This window comes from Urocampus carinirostris, chromosome 3 (assembly GCF_059441175.1).
Source record: "Urocampus carinirostris isolate Australia breed hairy pipefish chromosome 3, RoL_Ucar_1.0, whole genome shotgun sequence".
Classification (NCBI taxonomy): domain Eukaryota; kingdom Metazoa; phylum Chordata; class Actinopteri; order Syngnathiformes; family Syngnathidae; genus Urocampus; species Urocampus carinirostris.
In genome coordinates, this window is record NC_142351.1 from 59751536 (window position 1) to 59770948 (window position 19413).

The window sequence follows — 19413 nt, forward strand, 5'->3', positions numbered from 1 at the left end:
CTCAAAAATCATGCAGAACATACGGCCCTCCAGGACCGGAGTGCCCAGGTCTGGTCTAAAGCAACATTTCTCCAACTTTTATGAGGATAAAGCACACTTTTTCCATTTTCAAGAAATCTCAAGGCAAACCACCTGTAGAAATGGTCTAGCACCATACATGGAAGGCCATCTTTTAAGGAAAAGGATTTTACTGTGTTTACAGGTGTTTACTTACCTCATTTATGCCAAAGCCATTAGTGTTGTACCATTGGTGTGTGTCCTCTAACCACAGTTGGTGTCAAATTGCATTATTTCTCCAATTTTATTCAACTTCTTCCTTCAGAGGATCATGACCAAAGCCCTGGACCAACATGAAGGGACAGTCAGCATTGGGGGACAAAACGTCACTGACTTCCATTTTGTCGATAAGAAGAACAGGAACTCAGAAGATCTAATATATCGCCTGGACAAAGCATCAACTCAGTATGGGATAAAAAAAAAAAAAAAGCACAGAAAAGAAAACAAAAGTAATGACCAAGAACCCCCAGAGTATTACCACAAACATCACCATCACCCACCAAGAGCTTGAACCTGTCACCAAATGTATATATTTTGGAGCTATCATATGAGAATGGGGTCAGATCCAGAAATCATGGCCAGGATAACTCAAACCACAGCCGCACTTGCCGGATCCAAACCTATCCGGACGGACACGAACATTGCAGTGAAGTCATAGATCAGACCTATGCAAGCACTGGTTACTTCCTTCTATCTACGCTTGCGAGATGGATATTTGAACAGCACATGTCATCGGGCCTTTTTTATTTTCACCACCAAGCCAGATAGTGATTTCTTTGCTATTCTTCTCCTTACATTTTCCATTCCCAGTTTCAATCTTAGTTTCTGATTTGGACTTTGTCAGGTTTGGTTTTCTTTGGATATTTCTTTGTTTTGTGAACCCATGTTTTGTTGCTTTGTACCTCATTTTGTTACTAAATACAATCCCTCTTTTTGAACACCACTATTCGAGTTTCTGTTTCCCCCAGGTGGGTCCGTCAAACCTCAAAACATAAGGTTTTACTTTTCATTTCAAATGTTCAGGTTTTTTATTTGCATTTAAATTTTGTTATTTTATTTCAGTGTATCTTCATGTGTGTGGGGCCAACACGGGTAGGATGTGGTTCAATGGCTGGAAATTCTTTCCTGAGGACATCCCTTTCAATGCGGATAAGCCAACCTCAGGCCCCTTTCCTCTCATGGTTAGTCTTTGCCTTGCCATAATTTGTAAATGGTCTGCATTTATATAGCGCTTTTCAAGTCAATGAAGTCCTCCCAAAGCGCTTTACAATGTGCTTCATACTTTCCTATTTTTACACGAACTAACGGATCGATAGCAGTCTCAGCCATGCAAGGCAACTATCTGCTCATCGGGGGCATTAGGGATTCAGTGTCTTGCCCAAGGACACTTCGACATATAACACGGAGGAGCCGGGAATCGAACCTGCTACCACTCTATCATATTGTATTTATATTATGGTTTATTTTGTTATTTTATTTTAGCCATTGTGTGTACTAGATATTCCTAATCTTTGTGCATATTATGTGTTCCAGGCTGGTGGGTTGGGGAAAATGAGGGAGGTTTATTGTGTTATTGTACACTGAATTGTTTTAAACAGCACTTTTGAGTGGGAATGCATCGGCTCCTTTACAAATGAATTTGATTTGACGACTCTAAACAGTTTCTCTTTCTGAGCAGGTGTATTGAGCTGACGAAACCCTTTTTTTTACTCCAACCTATCACGTTTCCAGACTTTAACTACTTGGCAAAAGAAAGCAGGATTAAGAAAAAAAAGTGAATTTCATCTCGTCAGAAACGGTTAAAAGTAGTAGTAGGTCACGAGGGATATTCCAACAGTGAGCTAAAAGACGCAACGCAATTAGCACATAAACCCCATCAACGGCCTCCAATATCTCTAAGGAGCGGCAGACTTATAATGCCTCCTGATCTATTACCACAAAGTGATTAATCCTTCCCACACAATGACCACTCTTGGAGCGGGACTCGACATTATGAGGTGGCCCTTTTACGGCGTTGGAGTTGGGCGCTAATTAGCATTCAACTCAGGAAGCAAAGACAAGCGCTCCGCTAGGAGAAAGGACGCAGCGGAGAAGGCGACGCAGTGAAATGTCATTAACTTGATGTTAATTACTAATTAATGGGCCTATTTCATTTACATGTATCTCTGGCTCTCCAAAGGGGTCTGTCTTTAGTGGGTTAGTCTGACTGGCCGACAAGTTGGGGTGGGGGTGTCGACGTCCCCGTTTGACGCACTCTGCTTTCTGTCTGCAAATTAATAGTGATGTGTCATTCGCAAACGAAACGCCTTTAATAGCCAGCTTTTCCACGTGAACGACGAGAGCAGGTTAACATCCAATCAAGAGTTGCTTCCCTTCGAGACGCTTTTTTTTCAAGTCAAGTCACAATAAAGTGACATCCATCTTTTTAACTAGCCAAGGGAGGCCTACCACAGGAGAGGTTGCCTCGAGTGGTAGATAAAGTTGAGTGTCATCTACATCGCAAACAAAACTTATGTTCGACTTGCGGAAAATATCACCAAGCGAAAGCATATAAACACTAAAAAGAAGGGGGAAAGGTTTAAAGCCCTTGGGAATGCCACTGCGGACACTGACAGGTTCCCAGGTCATATTGCTGTAGTTAACTCAGAGTCTTGTATGAGAGGAATGACCTACGACAGGACGGACTGTGATTTTCCGTTGTGATTGGTCAATATGCATTTTTATCAGGGATTTAGTGTTGTTGACTTTAAATTTGCTTAGTATAACCAAAAGGATTTTGTATGGTTAGTATTTATTTTCTTTTTTTTTCAGTCATGTTGGTACAAACATCACATCACAAAATGAACAAATCACCTGAAAAGAATAAAAGGGATGACAGGTGAAGGCCAATGGCTTATACTGTAAGAGACCTCTCCCCAAAACTTTGGACGCTTCTTCAAACAATCATATGGACAAATTATCATATCTAACATCACTGTGTCAATCATTTGTTAATCCATTTAAAAAAATGACCACATATTTAAATCGGGATATTAACAGTATTTTACAGATTCTGAAAAATTATTATTTTCACGTCATTCTGCTCCTCACTCACTAACAACCATATTTTGTGCAAAGTCCGTAAAAAACGTGCATTTACGTCTTGTGAAAAATGTTAAAGTTCAAAGTGGGATTGGACGTGCACCTAGAGTGAACCACGAGAGCCTGACCAGACCAGGTGATCGCCGCCCATCCCCATCTAATCGCTTTTTGCAGCTCAGATGACATCCGTCTGATCAAGGGTATTCTCCAGTGTCGACTGTTAAGTGCGAAACCGAAATGGCATCTCGGCGTTACTCACACCAATGTTGCTCTGATGAGCATACTGTGTTTACAGGCCAAGCTGGATATCGTTATGGTATCTTCTTGGGAAGCCTGTTCACGTTTAACACAAAGTTTACCAAAGGCCCTGCACCCACACCCGGTAATGTATTCCAACCCTACTCCGAAAAACAACAAGCCAACATTGTCTTTTTACATACTTACATACAGTGAAGAAGATAAGTATTTGAACACCCTGCTATTTTACTTTTTCTCCCACTTAGAAATCATGGAGGAGTCTGAAATTTTCATCTGAGGCGCAGGCCCACGGTGAGATGGATAAACTAAAAAAAAAAGAATCTATAAATCACAACACATGCTTTTTTTTAACAATTTGTTTGTGTGGTATAGCTGCAAATAAGTATTTGAACACCTGAGAAAAAGAATGTTAATATTTGGTACCGTAGCCTTTGTTTGCTATTGAAGAGGTCAAACGTTTCCTGTGGTCTTTTACCAGGTTTGCACACAGTGCAGGAGGGATCTTGGCTCACTCCTCCAACAAGATCTTCTCTAAATTAATCAGGTTTTTGGGCTGTCACTGAGAAACACAGAGTTTTCTTTTAAGTCTATGTCTCTTACAGTGGGCATGCACTTACGATGAACATTTCAGAACCCTGCATGATTTCTAAGTGGGAGAAATAGCAAAATAACAGGGTGTTCAAATACTTATTTTATTTACTGTAGATTTTCTTCATGTTTATAAAGAAGCCATCTTGTTAACGTCCTTGAAGCAGTTAGGGTCAAGTGAGGTTCATTATGATTTGGATATTAAGCTATAAGAGTATTCCTTTCACTTGTTTGTTAATTATACATTCACATTTTCATCATCACACTCATGTGTTAATTATTCATTTATGTCAGAGTTCATCATCAAAAATCACATAAAAACGTCTTGTACTGTAAAGTTGATGCTACATCAATTGAAACCTGGTCATCCTTTTGATTTTCTTTTCTTTTTATATTATAATTTAAATATTTCATACTGCTCAGGGTTTCTTCATTTTACTCATGTTGAGGTTTTGGAGTTTTTTTCCTGCCCTCAAGTAGGTTTTAGATCAGGGGATGTGTAATAATAGTCTAGTTTGCGATTAAGGGCTCTACAAATGAACATGACTTATATATATATATATATATATATATATATATATGTATGTATATATATGTTCTTTTTCTTTCCCTTCTTAATCAATCTGGGGTTGGCATCCCAGGGTCCTCTGGATGTCTGGAGCACACATCAGCCAGTTGATCCGCGAGGCCAAGGAAAGCAAAGGATACTTAACAGTTGTCTGGCTAGACTTGGCCAATGCATATGGGTCAATTCCCCATGATCTCATCAGCACTGCTATGAAGCATTACCATATCCCAGAGCACATAAGGGGAATAATCACCTCCTACTTCAGTGGATTCAAATTTCGGTTCCAAACCACACAGTTTACCACCCAGTGGCAAGACTTGGGAGAAGGGAATCGTCACGGGTTGAGCCATCTCCCCCATTCTGTTTGTTATGGGCATGAATTTACTCATCACTGCCACGGTGAAGGAGACCAGAGGGCCGATGACGAGGAGATGCTTAATGGACGACCTCACTATTACAGCAGTAACACATGTGCAAACAAGATGGATCCTGAAGGCACTTGACGATGTAGCAACCTGGGCTAGGATGAAATACAAGTCTAGAAAGTCAAGAAGCACGGTGATCAGGAGTGGGAAGGTCACAAGCAGGTTTCAACTTCGAATCCAGGCAAGTTCAAGACTTGGTTGTTCCAGTACGGTCTCCTACCAAGACTTCTGTGGCTGCTAACGATCTATGAAATCTCTATGACTGCGGCCGAAGGAATTGAGAGGAGGACAAATAAACATCTCCGCAGGTGGCTTGGGATTCCACCAAGCTTCACATCATTAGGGCTTTACATCAGGTCGGGGCAGCTGCAGTTTCCCCTGTCTTCGGTAGTTGAATAAATAAAGGTGGCCAAGTTTAGGGCTTTCATGATGCTCAAAGATTCTAGCGATGAAATGGTTAGGGGTGCGGGCTTGATTACAAGATCTGGGTGTAAATGGGCAGCAGACAGCCAAGTACATCAGACAGAAGGCAGGCTGAGGTTGAAAGATGTCATCGGAAATGCATAGGGCATCAGGGACTAGGGTCTACCCATTTCCGGCAATGGTCAAAAGCTAATCCAAGGCAGAGGAAAGACATGGTGCAGGCCGAGGTCCGCCAATTGGAGGAGGAAAGCAGGTGGTCCAGGGCTGTGGAGTTTGGAGTCCAAGGAGCCTGGACGAAGTGGGAACTTCCAAAGCGAAGGATCACCTGGCCAGAACTCTGGAGGTTGGAACCTTTCTGGATCTCTTTCTTGCTCCGTTCATTGTACGATACCCTTCCAACACCAACCAAGATGTACAGGTGGGGGTTGATGGAGGACCCACAGTGCAGGCTATGTGGTGGGAGAGGGACACTGGCGCGTATTCTGGCAGGATGCCAGACTGCTCTTAGCCAGGGGAAGAGTGTTTTACAGTAAATGTAAAATGTGTTATCGTATTTCATATTTTATTTGTTGTTGCATAGGAGTCAATATTTTTAATTTGTATTTTGCTGTGTTTTTCAGAGATTCTCATTTGCTTGACTTTAAAGTTGCTTAATATAACAAAGTTCAAATTAAAATGAGTTAAAACTTCAATGTGAAAATAAATGCGATTATTATTTTGTATATTTTTTTAAATGATTATTTTGCGCATAATGTTACATTATTATTGGTAATACACCAGTTAGTGTTACCCCCAAAAACCTTTTTGCCCATTTACATTTTCCTGGCTTTTTGGGTCTTTTTCTTATTTGTCCTTTTTCTTTTTCTCTTGTTTCTATTCCCCTAGCTTTTTACTTCTTATGGTTCTTTTTTATAGGTTTCTTCTTTTTTTAATGATGTGTTTTTCCCTTTTAAGTCATTTCGTGGTTAACATTACATACTAATTGGTATTAAAGCAAAACAACCAGACGGGCCACTCAGAAGCGGTCAGCCGAGCCGAAAAAGCCAGTTCTCTAAACAGAGCTGGAATTCCCATCACTCCTAATAAAATAGCGGGGCGTTTGTCGCTATTGTGTCTGCTTTAATGGCCCAATTTTGTGTCAGGGAAGCGTGCCACTTATGGTGGCAAGGTCGCTCAATCATGAATTGTGTTGGGAAAGTTACCTAAAAAAGTAGTTGGCTACCAGTTAAACTGCCTTGAAATAGCCCCATAATAAAAGAAATAGAAGAAAATGCGTACACCAACCTGTGGAAGTGGTGAACCATTACTTATTTTTTGGCTTGTGCAATCTTGAGAGCTTGCAAACTTAGCTGAGACACAACCTACCTGTTTTGTCTTTGGGCTTCAAACCGCTCGAAAATCTCCATTTCTAGGTACTGTCCAAAAAGGGTCTGTGCTTACGTTTGCCCTATTAATTGGGTTCGTTTCTCATTCCTGGACAAGCCACCCCCCACTCCCTGCCAACCATTTGTTACTCCCGACCCAACCAAACATGTGCAAATAAGCAGCCCTCTGATTTCTGAGTTTGATTTTAAATACACCTTGGTTGAGAGTATGTACAGTAGGGAGAATATCTCCAAGAGAAAAAACACTTTAACGTGCTTGTACTCACAAAGTAAGTGTAGTTAGTTGTACTTTGTGAATATAAACATGCCCACCCTACATTGAATTAGCTGGTGGATTTAGAGTTGTATGTGAAATCGTGAGGGAAAGAGAAATAGTTGGCAGTTGTGGGATGTCGTTAGTCATGATCTGATTTTAATAAGCAACGGATTAACACACCATATCGTATTGTCAATTGAGGTACAGAATTTTTATTAGTAACACATTACAGTACTCGATACTAGGGACGACTTTATGTTTGGAGCTTTTGGGGGAGCTGATCACCAAGAATGTCTGATGGAAATGGTGAAAGTAAGTAACATTCTGTTTGAAGTGCAGTACCCACGCTAACCCAAACCTAAAGAAAGAAAAAAAGTTTATTTTAGTGCGTTTAAGAAATGCACACTCTTTTTGCCTTTATTTTGTCTTATCAGTTTGTTGTCTGTGCCGGGTAAGCTGTATGGAAGAGTCTTGATTAAGAGAGTGAGAGGAATGACTGATGAGGTGGTGATAGAGGAGCACAATGGTTTCAGGAAAGGAAAAGGATATGTGGATCAGGTGTTTGCAGTACGACACAGATGTGAGAAATATTTTGCTAAAGGTAAGGATGTTTATTTGGCTTTCATGGACTTGGAAAAGGCGTATGACAGAGTTAATAGAGAGGCGTTGTTGCAGGTGATGGTAATGTATGGAGTGGGTGGAAAGTTGTTGGAAGCATTGAAGAGTTTTTATGTGAACAGCAGAGCATGTGTAAGAGTAGGGAGTGAGACAAGTGAGTGGTACATGGATGGTGTGGTGAGAGAGGTGAATGCAAGAGTGTTTGGCAGAGGTGCGAAGATGATGAAGAACGGTGTGGCATGTTAAGTCAATTGTTGTTTGCAGAAGACACAGCGCTTGTGGCTGATTCTGAGGAAACATTGAGAAGGTTGATAATAGGGTTGGGAACAGTGTGTGATAGGCGTAAGTTATGTGTAAATGTTGGGAAGAGTCAGCTGATTAAGTGTTCACATGGAGTGGGCGTGGCGTTACAAATAAGGTTGCAGTTGGTGGAATGGAGTGCGAGGTATTGCAAAGAGTGAATCAAGGAAGCAAGGTTTTTAATGCTCTGAGGAGAGTGATGAGGAACAAGAGTATGAGTATGAATGTTAAAAGGGACTGTATGAGAGTGATTGTGCCGACTGTGTTGTATGGAGCAGATACTTGGAGCCTGAATGCAGATTTGAGAAGGAAATTAAATGTTTTTGAGATGAAGTGTTTGAGGAGTATGTTGGGAGTGACAAGATTGGATAGACTGAGAAATTAAATTGTGAGAGACAGAACTGGAGTAGTAGTGGAACTGAGCAAGCGTGTGAAGTACTCGGTTGGTTTGGACACATGGAGAGGATAGATGAGGAGCGAATGTTGGAGAGAATCTTCAGAGCAGAAATAAATGGAAGGAAGCCAAGAGGAAGGTCGTGATTGACGTGGATGGATGGTGTTATGAGAGGTCTAAATGTCGTTGAAGCTAGAACTATTGTTGAGTGGAGAGGTGTTGTAAAAGGATAGTGGGCTGTTTGGATGCATTTTAAGGGATGGGCAGGGCACCTGTATGATGCGGCAGGGGTAAACCAGTGAAAGCTGTCAGCCCCTGCTGTTGAACAGAAGAGTGTGTAGTGTCTTTTTGAAAGTGTGTGGTTAATAAAATCACATTAATACAGTTAAAGTTTGATTTCTGAGCAGTTATTCATCTCTTTTTATCTTTGAGGTCCTTGGCGGATCGCGCACACAAAGGGGCGGGGCTTGAACAGCAAAGCTGGCTCCAACAGGGAGAGGTACACGTTAGAAAAAAACCAAGGAGAAATGCGCAAACTAACTAAAGTAACCGGGTCGAATAAAGCATTATGTAGCAGAGTAATAGTACTGTTTCTTCTTCACAAATCTGCTAAAGTAAAAACAGATTTAAAATACTTACAGAATTAAAAAATTCACAAAACTTACTCAAGTAAATGCAATTTATATCATATCATATTTATTTGTATAGCCCTTAATCACAAAAATGTCTCAAAGGACTTCACAGGATTACAATGACACCATAGCCTGATCTTACCCCCAACATGCTGACAAGGAAAAACTCAAAGCCTCAGCGTGAGGAAAAAAGAAACCTTGAGAAAGGGCCTTACAGTGGTAATCCCTCCTTAGGGATGACCAGGGTGGAAGAGATTTAGCATTGGGTCACAGTACACAAACATAGTAAACATCAATAAAGAACACTAGGTAACATGTTGAAATTGGTCCGGAAGTTGCATGACAGCAACAACGCCTCAAGCTTATAAACTAGTCCAATAAGTCCATAAGAGCGACGACGCAGCTTCCCATCTTTGCCGGCTGGCCGATGCAGGCGTTGACATGCTTCAGTTCCAGACGCTGGTCCGCTGACTCATCCCAAATCGTCCTACTCCTTCATATCACCACCAGCCCGGCAGTCGGAAAAAGACAGGACATTACAAAATATGAGGTGGGCATCAATCATTAGCTTTTGAATAGAAGTGTGTCTTAAGTCTAGATTTTTAAAATTCCACTGAGGTTGCAGATCTTATCTTATCCCCGGAGGCAGAGCATTCCACAGCACCAAGTCAAGTCAAGTCAAATTTATTTATATAGCCCTTAATCACAAAAATGTCTCAAAGGACTGCACAGGATTACTGTTACAAAATTACACAATTACCTGATCTTAAACCAGCATGCGGGCAAGGAAAAACTCAAAAACCTCAGTGTGAGGAGAAAAGAGAAACCTTGAGAAAGGACCTCACATGTGGTAATCCCCCTTCCAGGATTGACCAGGGTGAATTACAATTAGCATTACTGTACACATAATAGTAAACATTAGGTAAGATGTTGAAAATGTCCGGAAAGTGCATGACATCAACGACGCCCCCAGCCTGCAAACCAGTCCAGAAAGTCTATGACGGCCACGACGCTGCCTCCCGTCTCTGCCAGCTGGTAAATGCAGGGGTTGACATGCTGCAGGTCAGACGCCGGTCCGCTGACCCATCCCAAATCATCCTTCACCTTCGTATCAGCCAGGCAGGCTTCGGAAAAAGACAGGACAAAACAGAATATGAGGTGGGCATCAATCATATGCTTTGGAATAGAAGTGTGTCTTAAGCCTCGATTTAAAAACTTCCGTTGAGGTTGCAGATCTTATCTCCAGAGGCAGGGCGTTCCATAACACCGGGGCCCGGATGGAGAACGCTCTCGAGCCCGCAGACTTCTTGGCTTTTGGAGTCACAAGTAGACCGGCATTTTCCGAGCGCAGACTCCGTGCAGGAACATAGGGGGAAATCAAATCGGAGAGATAAGAGGGTGCAAGCCCATGCAAACATTTATATGTTAATAAGAGAACCTTAAAGTCACATCTTAAGTGGACTGGGAGCCAGTGCAAGTTGGCCAATACAGGAGTAATATGCTCAAACTTTTTGGTCTTAGTCAAAAGTCTAGCTGCCGCATTCTGAACCAGCTGCAAACTTTTAATGCTAGACATCGGGAGACCAGAAAGCAATACATTACAGTAATCAAGCTGAGAAGTAATAAACGCATGAATTAAAATCTCTGCATCTGATTGGGACAGCATCGAACGAATCTTCGCAATATTACGGAGGTGGTAGAAAGCTATTCTAGTAATATTTTTCAGGTGTAACTGAAACGACGGATTAGGATCAAATATAACACCTAGATTTTTGACCGAGTCACTATGGGTGATATTACATTTGTCTAGGTTCAGGGTAGTGTTTGAAAACAACTGACGACAGTGAGCTGGACCAATAATCAACATTTCAGTTTTTTCTGGGTTAAGGCGTAAAAAATTATTTGACTGCTAAAGCCTAAATTTTCCTTATCACAGTAAACATAACACCTAGATTTTTGACCGAGTCACTATGGGTGATATTACATTTGTCTAGGTTCAGGGTAGTGTTTGAAAACAACTGACGACAGTGAGCTGGACCAATAATCAACATTTCAGTTTTTTCTGGGTTAAGGCGTAAAAAATTATTTGACATCCATCTTTGAATCTCAGTAAGGCAAGCCTCCAGATTTCTAAAACTTAAATGTCCAGTTTTTTCCAGTGGCACATACAGTTGAGTGTCATCTGCATAGCAATGGAAACTAATATTATACTTGCGGATAATGTCACCAAGCGGGATCATATAAATACTAAAAAGAAGGGGGCCAAGTACAGAGCCTTGAGGAACACCACAAGGGACATTAGATTGTTTAGAGGTCAGATTGCCATAGTTAACACATTGCATCCTGTCTGACAGGTAGGACCTAAACCACGAGAGTACAGTTCCTGAGATACCAATGCGTTCTAGACGAACCAATAATATGTTGTGGTCGACCGTATCAAAAGCAGCGCTGAGATCCAGCAGCAGTAACATTGATGAGGCACCAGAATCTATTGTTAAAAGGAGATCATTGGTTACTCTAGCCAGGGCTGTCTCAGAAGAATGATTTGCCCTAAATGCTGACTGGGCAGTTTCAAAAAGGTTATTTTCTGACATGAAGTCATTTAGCTGCTGTGCAACGACCTTTTCAAGTAATTTCGCAAAAAAATGGCAGATTTGACACTAGCCTATAATTACCTAGGCTTTCTGGGTCAAGGTTAGGTCGCTTAAGCGTGGGTTTAATGACGGCAGACTTGAAGGCTACAGGAACAATACCCGAGGATAGCGATATATTAATAATATTTAAAACTGATGGTCCTAAGATCCCAAACAGATCCTTCACCAGTGAAGCTGGAAACGGATCAAGCAGGCACGTAGTTTGTTTGGCCCTACTGACCATCTGTGTTAGATTATCAAGGGACAATTCATTGAAACTGGAGAATGTTTCTAAACAACCGCTGACACAGTCCATACCTAGCACCTCCACATCTTTGATATAGGAGGAGGAAACAGAGCGTTCTTTTAAAATTTCATTCCTGATTAGTTGAATCTTTTTATCAAAAAATTCCATAATGTCATTAGCAGAATAAGTGCAACCATTTGGGTTAAGTTGTTGTCTGGTAAGTTTCGCCACTGTGTCAAACAAAAATTTCGGATTATTCTTATGTTCAACAATAATCTTAGAGAAATACGAAGCTTTAGCTGAGGCAAGAGCTACTTTATATTTCAGCAAACTGTCAAACCTGGCCTGTCGAAAAACCTCCAGCTTAGTAGTGCGCCATTTTCGTTCAATTTTTCTGCAACTTTGTTTGAGTAACCTAGTTTCTTCAGTAAACCAAGGTGTATTCTTCTTGGGTCGGAATTTATACTTTAGGGGCGCCACAGAATCAAGAACATTAACCAAAGCAGTATTGAAGTTGTTTGTAAGTGAGTCAACAGACCCAGTGTACGAAGGGAAGGCTGCAGTTACCGTAGGTAATAATTCTTTTAAGGCTAACACCGTTTTAGGGCGGATATTGCGACTGCTAAAGCCTAAATTTTCCTTATCACAGTAAACAGCACCTCACATTTAACAAAATAGTGATCAGAGATGGCATTAGGATACGGTAACACTGTAACATTTGAGGCTACTACGCCTCGGGTCAGGACGAGATCTAGAGTGTTCCCATCTTTATGAGTGGGCACATCAACTATTTGATTGAAACCAAATGTATCAATCAGTGACTTAAATGCAATTGCAAGTGAATTTGATGGGGAGTTTATGTGAACATTAAAATCACCAATAATTACAACATTGTCCGCATAAGTTACTAAGTCTGTTAACAGTTCCGAAAATTCTTCCAAAACCAGCACCAGGGCCTGGATGGAGAACGCTTTCGAGCCTGCAGACTTCTTCTTGGCTCTTGGAGTCACAAGTAGACTGGCATTTTCAGAGTTGAGGCTCCGTGTAGGAACATAGGGAGAAATCAAATCTGAGAGATAAGAGGGCTCAAGTCCGTCCAAACATTCGTATGTTAGTAAGAGAACCTTAAGGTCACATCTTAAGTGGACTGGGAGCCAGTGCAAGTTGGCCAATACAGGAGTAATTTGCTCAAATGTTTTGGTCTTAGTCAAGAGTCTCGCTGCCGCATTCTGAACCAGCTGCAAACTTTTGATGCTAGACATCAGGAGACCAGAAAGCAATACATTACAGTTATCAAGCCGAAAAGTGATAAACGCATGAATTAGAACCTCTGCATCTGATTGGGACAGCATCGGACAAATATTTGCAATATTATGGAGGTGTTAGAAAGCTATTCTAGTAAAATTTTTAACGTGTAACTGAAATGACAGATTACGATCAAATATAACACCTAGATTTTTGACCAAGTCACTAGGGGTGAGATTACATTTGTCTAGGTTCAGGGCAGTTTGCAAAAAACTCAGGACAATGGGCTGGACTGATAATCAACATTTCATTTTTTTCTGGGTTAAGGCGCAAAAAATTAAGTGACTTCCATCTTCCATCTCAGTAAGGCAAGCCTCCAGATTTCTACTAGTAAACTGTCCAGTTGTCTCTAGTGGCACATACAGTTGAGTGTCATCTGCATAGCAATGGAAACTAATATTATACTCGTGGATAAACTCAGCAAGGGGAACAAGTACAGAACCCTGTGGAACACCACAGGGGACATCAAAGTGTTTAGAGGTCAGATTGCTGTAATTAACACATTGCCTCCTGTCTGACAAGTAGGACCTAAACCACGAGAGTGCAGTTCCTGAGATACCGATGCATTCCAGACGAACAAGTAATATGTTGTGGTCGACAATATCAAAAGCAGCACTGAGATCCAGCAGCAGTAACATTGACAAAGCACTGGAATCTATTGCGAAGAGGAGATCATTGGTTACTTTAGCCAGGTCCGTCTCAGTAGAGTTATTTGCCCTAAATGCTGACTGGACCGTTTCAAAGAGATTATTTTCCGACATAAAGTCATTTAGTTGCTGTGCAACAACCTTTTAAAGTAACTTTGCAAAAAATGGCAGATGACACTGGCCTATAACTACCTAGGCTTTCAGGATCAAAGTTAGGTCACTTAAACGTGGGTTTAAATACGGCAGACTTGAAGGCTACCGGATCAATACCCGAGGATAGCGATATCCATCCATCTATTATCGACACCGCTTATCCTCAGTAGGGTGGCAGGGGTGCTGAGGCCCATCCCAGCTATCTTCGGGCAGTGGGCAGGGGACACCCTGAACTGGTTGCCAGCCAATCAAAGGGCACACAGGCAGGCAATTCTCTCACTCATTCACACCTAGGGACAATTTGGCCCGGCCAATTCCCCATAGATGCATGTTTTCGGAATGTGGGAGGAAACCGGAGTGCACGGGGAGAACATGTGAACTCCACACAGGAGGTTTGATCTCACGACCTCAGAACTGTGCCGCACACGCAATAACCACTGCGCCGCCGTGCTGCCCTAGGATAGCGATATATTAATAATATTTAAAACTGAAGGTCCTCAGATCCCAAACAGATCTTTCACCAGTAAAGCTGGAAACGGATCAAGCAGGCAAGTACCGTAAATTCCGGACGATAGGCCGCTACTTTTTTCCAAACGTTCAACCCTGCGGCTTATTCAGTGATGCGGCCAATTCATGTAATTTTTCTAACAGCCGCCAGCGGCGCTCGAGTTCAAGGCACATGAAGCAGCTTACAAGCTAAACGCAATCGAGAAGTCCTATAAAGAAGGAAACAGAGCTACTGCACGCACTTTACCTTGCGAGCGTGTTGCAAGCGTGTTTTTGAACAAGGGAGCGTGAGACTACTTCTATACGACGAAGTCTCTTCCCCATACTAAAGGAGGACAACTTTGATGACGACAATTATAAGGAGGAAGATGAGAACGGTTTACTGTAATTTCTAATTGTACGGTAGGTTTTTTTCAACAGACCCGTTAACTGTATTGCGAGCGTGTTGTTAGTAGCGTTTTGCTACCCTTCACAGAAACAGTTTGGGATGAAAGTTATAATTTTATTATTAAAGCTTTGAAAACTCTCTCGGTGTACAGTCTTTCTTTGTAAATATGTGTAACCATGTATAATATGTATTTGCAACTGTATATTTTTGTAATGTATTTATTTTGGACACTTATTCTGATAAGTCTTGCACTGACCAATTAAAAAGAAGGGGCGTAACAGACGCGGTGGATGACGGGAAGTGAGGACAGGTAAAGGTGATTGTTTGTGAACACGGCAGACAAAAGTGGATGTATATTTTTCCCACCCTTACCTTTGGATATATACACTTTTTTTCCTTGGATTACTTTTAACGGCACCTGGACTCTGCAGGTCTGCATCATATCTTAAGTACCGGTATCATTTTCCGTTCATTTTGCTGGCTGTGGTTGTTGAACTGAGCACTTTATGCACAGTTAAAGATGTTATATAATGAAATTGTGAATATGTTTGATTTTCGAGAAGGTTTGTTCAAACCTCACTTTGTGTTTGCTGTTAAAAACGTAATATTGGAATATAATATTGTGAATGTGCTTAATTGCTGTTGAGATTGTCATGATTGTTTTCTGTTTTTAGTGTCAATAAATTTGTTCAAACCAAGTTAAGATTGCGGGACTCAAAGTAGGGTTTGGGTCAATGTTGTGATTGTGTTACAAGTCTTAACGTGGGCGCACACGACTTATATACAGGTGCGGCTTGTGTGAGTACAAAGGCGGTCATCCCCCTAAAATGTGGTGGGTGCGTCCGGAATTTACGGTAGTTTGTTTGGCCCTACTGACCATTTGTGTAAGACTATCAAGGTAAAAATTATTGAAACTAGACGTTTCTGAACAGCCACCGACACGGTCCTGACCTTACACTTTCACCGACACGGTCCTGACCTAACACTTCCGCATCTTTGAGGTAAGACGGAGTTGCAGAGCGTTCATTAAGATTTCTTTCGGAATGAGTTGAATCTTTTTATTAAAAAATACCATAGTCATTACCAGAATGAGTAAAACTATTTGGGTCAAGTTGCTGTCTGGTAAGTTTCGCCATTGTGTCGAGAAAAAAAATTCGGACTATTTCTATGTATAACAATAATCTTAGAGGAAAACAATGCTTTAGCTGAGGCAAGAGCTACTTTATATTTGAGCAAGCTGTCACACCAGGCCAGTCAGAAGACCTCCAGCTTTGTAGTGCACCATTTTCATTCAAGTTTCCTGAAACCTTGTTTGAGTGACCTGGTTTCTTCAATAAAACTAAGGTGTATGCTTCTTAGGTCAAAATTAAAACTGAAGGGCCCCACAGAATCGCAAACATTAACCAAAGCAGTATTAAAGTCGTTTGTAAGTGAGTCAACAGACCCAATGTACGAAGGGAAAGCCGCAGTTGCCGTAAGTAATAGTTCTTTTAAAGCTAATGCCGTTGCAGGGTGGATACTGCGACTACTAAAGCCCAAATTTTCGTTATCACAATAAACAGCACCTCACACTTAACAAGATAGAGACCAGAGATGGCATTGGGATACGGTAACACTAACATTTGAGGCTACTACACCCCAGGTCAGAAGGGTCTAGAGTATTCCCATCTTTATGAGTGGGCACATCAACTGTTTGATTAAAACCAAATTTATCAATCAGTGATTTAAAAGCAATATTAAGTGAATTTGATGGGGAGTTTATTCGAACAATAAAATCAACAATAATTACAACACAAGTTACTAAGTCTAACAGTTCCGAAAATTGATCCAAAAAAATTGAACATGGTCCAGGTGGGCACTACACAACAGCTACATAAATTGGTGTTGACATTAAGGACCTCATAACACGTGCTCTAAACGTTTTAAAAACAGTAAAGGTACCAGGAGTAAATTTCAACATACTTTCTGATATAAGAGCAACACCGCCACCTTTTTTGCACGGTCATGCCAAGTACGAACTCACAAAGTTAGGGGGAGAAGCCTCATTTAGCACTACAAACTCATTTGGTTTTAACCAGGTCTCACAAAGGCCAATAAGGTTAAGATTCTGATCACTAATAAAGTCATTGACAAGTAAAGCTTTGGAATATTCCGAAGGCCAAGCTTCAGCACTGTGGACCGAGCTGAACCCTTTACAGAGTTTTGAACCTTAGTGGTAACCTCTAAAAGATCATGCTGCGGTCTTGTGCCTTGAATGGCGGCAGATATGTCCAGAATTCCATACCACAGGAATATCGTTGACAGGTGGATTAACAGGATGAATAGCAGAAGAAAGTAATGTGTCTTCTCCCTCCTCACCTAACAAGGGGGAATCAGCTGTAAGAAGCACAGAAGATGCTATAGAATAGTACAGATCAGGGTGTGTGGTGCAGGCAATGGAACGCTCTAAACTACAAAAACGTGTGTATTGTATGAATCTAGCATAGCGCAAGTTAGCTCTAGCAATACAAACTCCACACCCGTGGTTACAGGTTCACTAATCACCTGTGACCTGGCCTGCACTAGTGTACAATGTCATTGAAGGCTTAAACAGTACTCTGTGTTTTTAGAAAGCGTGAGAGCACCTTCCCAGTTAGGGTGAAAGCTGTCTCTCCTCAGCAGGTCAGTTCAGCCCCAGAAAGCAAGCCAGTTATCCACATACCTAAATCCCTGCTGACTACAGAAACTTGCCAGCCACTGGTTGAGCGAGAGTAGTCTGCTAAACCTCTCATCATTGCCTCTCGCAGGCAAGGGGCCAGAGACAATTACTCAATGCCAACTCATCTTTCTGGCGGGATTACAGGTGTTAGCAATATTTTTCTTTATAATCTCAGATTGCCTCATTTTAATATCATTAGAGTCGACTTGAATGACTATATCGATGTAGCTAGCCTTTTCCTGTTGTCTAGGTTTGCATGTCAGCTCCCTCAAATTAGCCTCAATGTCGGGTGTTCTGGCCACAGAAAAACACATAACCGTGGCTGGGGTGCTGAGCTTTATATTAAGGGTGATGGAGTCACCTAGAACTAGGGTGCGGAAGCTAGTTGACCGGGGTGGAGTGGGACTAGCTGGGGGGCTGAATTTATATGTCTGGATTGGCTCACCGCGGTTAGCAAGCCGTTTAGGGCTAATGCTAGCCGGACTAGCAGGTTTGCTACAACCCACGCCAGCAGTGGCGTCCACGGCACCTAACATCTTCCTTTTAAACTGCTCTAGCACATGGACACTTCCCTCTGGAAGGGCTACCTGCCTACGGAAGCGGGATCAACCTTTACAACAACCCATTCTTACTTGTGAGCAGTCGGAAGCGGAGCAGCGTCTAAGAGTCTATCACTACGGATTAATAAGGACCATTATAAGTTGATAACAGTTGGGCGGTAAAATAGCAGTTAAACATAAAACCACTTTATAATATTGTAATATCTTGTTGACTGGCAGGGCTGCGTTTACAGACCGTGTTTGAGCCCCCCCTGTGGGCCTTACGGCACTTCCTTTTATACTGACAGGTACTGCTGCCTGTAAGGTACATTCACGTGACCGTGCTCTATATACAAAACATTTAATACATAAATTATATACAAATATATGAAAAATATAACACACTCTTACTGTAATACATCAAAGCCTGCAAAGAACATAAGCTGAGCGAAAGACTAGCGAACTAGGAGGCGAGAACGCTGCTAGGAATCAAATTGACTGAACCGTTTCAAGGCAGTGGAGTATTTCTCGAGCCAGTGAGCCTGAGGACAACCACCTAGTGCCTAAATTGAATAAAGAAACCAAGAACTCGCAATGCACAATTCTGAGGCAGAGGGGTTATTCATTTTTAGTGTCTTCTTTTTTATTCTTGTCGGTCTGCAACCTTAGTGGAAATGTTTAAACCAAGCTTAAAACACACTTCTATTCTGTAGCATATAAATAACCTATATTCTATGTTGACAATATCTGTGTATTATTTGCCCTCATGTAGGTTTTAGATCAGGTGATGGTGTCATAATAGTTTGTAATTTGCTATAGTCTTTGACTCTTTGTGATTAAGGGCTATACAAAAAACCATGAATTGACTATTTCCAATGCTGTGTTTTTCACAAGTTTCTATTACTAAAAAATGCATCATATCCTGTCATTTATTAAGGAATAGAGCCTTTTAAAAATGCTATAGTTTTTGGACGTGTTTGGGTTGAATTTGGGGGTGTTTGAGCACCCCCAAATAACAGGCTGGTATTACCCATGCTTGTTACTGAGAAGAGTAATAGCATTCAAGGAACAATATCCTCTATCACCCCACGACTCGTAACTTTATACTTTTTGGTGACTCTCCATTTCTCTTTTTGGCCACTTGTTTCTATGGCAACATAGCTGTTGGGTCCCAAGAGATTGGAGTGGGTTGCTTTGACAAGTGTCTGGCCATTCATGCATGGACAGTGCCAGCATGGAACACAATTCCTTGCCATATGGTCCCACCGTATACTCTACGTCCTACTGAGGTGAATTTGGGATCCCAAATGG

At 41.5% G+C, this 19413-nt stretch overlaps 1 pseudogene; it reads right to left on the minus strand.

Annotated features, from left to right (window-relative positions):
• Positions 1-17439: 17439 nt before the first annotated feature.
• On the minus strand, positions 17440-18099 carry LOC148370285 (uncharacterized; annotated as a pseudogene).
• Between the last annotated feature and the right edge of the window lie 1314 nt (positions 18100-19413).